The sequence below is a fragment of the Suricata suricatta genome, chromosome 2 (assembly GCF_006229205.1).
Source record: "Suricata suricatta isolate VVHF042 chromosome 2, meerkat_22Aug2017_6uvM2_HiC, whole genome shotgun sequence".
Lineage (NCBI taxonomy): Eukaryota > Metazoa > Chordata > Mammalia > Carnivora > Herpestidae > Suricata > Suricata suricatta.
The window spans coordinates 47,545,744-47,546,836 of NC_043701.1; the positions used below are offsets into that span (position 1 = coordinate 47,545,744).

At 41.4% G+C, this 1,093-nt stretch overlaps 1 pseudogene; it reads left to right on the forward strand.

The window, feature by feature from the left end:
- Positions 1-337: 337 nt before the first annotated feature.
- On the forward strand, positions 338-536 carry LOC115274926 (annotated as a pseudogene).
- The last annotated feature ends 557 nt before the right edge of the window (positions 537-1,093 follow it).

A 1,093-nucleotide genomic window follows, 5' to 3' on the forward strand; every position in this document is an offset into this window, starting at 1 on the left:
ATAAAAACAGAGAGGGAGACAAATCATAAGATTTGTCTTAAATACAGAGAACAAACTGAAGGTTGCTGGTGGGGTGTTGGATGGAGGGATGGGCTAAGTGAGTGAGGGGCATTAAGGAGGGCACTGGTTGGGAAGAGCCCTGGGAGTTACAGGTAAGTGATGAATCACCAAATTCTATTCCTGGAATCATTATTACACTACGTGTTAACTAACTTCAATGCACGTATATATATACATATACACACATATATACAGGTATGTATACGGTGGATTTGTGCTGTGTAGGGCATGTGGTGCCCTCTCTCATGTCGGGAGCTGAGTCCTAGTGGAGGACAACATGCCAACTGCCACGCAACTAGCTGACATTGGCTACCATACCTTCTTCACCTCCACGATGCTCTTTACTATATACATGGGGCTATCTCTGCAGTGCCCAAGCCTCCTGCTATTTCCAATGGTACAGCTCTCACTGCCAGTTGGCAAAAGAACAGAAGACCTCAGGCGTCCTGTGGAAATGGGGGGCTATTTCTCCTTGAGCAGAGAGGACTGAGGCATGCTGTGGAATGATCTCACCTGCAATCATTTCCAAGTCAGGAGAACTAGGGCCTTAATGGTTTTCAAATCCTGCTGAGAAGCAGTGCCCATGTTTTCTCTGGTCCTGTCAGTTTGAGGAGCCTGTTGAATCACAATGGAGAATGGGAGGCTAAGGCACATCTACAGACATTAAACATTCTGCCATGTAAAAAACAAATGTATGCATCTTTTATTTTAATGGCTATTGCCGAAAGCCCTTGTACACAGGTCCTACCAATTCGACAATACCATTAAATTATAAAATGTATATACTTTCTGACCCTCATATTACATTTCCATGAATTTATCCTCAGATGTGCACCCACATCTTTATTCAAAATGTAAATTTAAGGATGTTCATTTCATCATTATTCATAGTGGCAAAAAAAAAGAGAATTAGTTAAATGAATTGTGGTGCATCCATTCAATAGAATATCATGCAGGGATAGAGGTGTGCCTCAATATTTTTTCTATAATAGTTTATTGAGCCTCTATTTTTAAAAAGAACGAGATAGGGGTG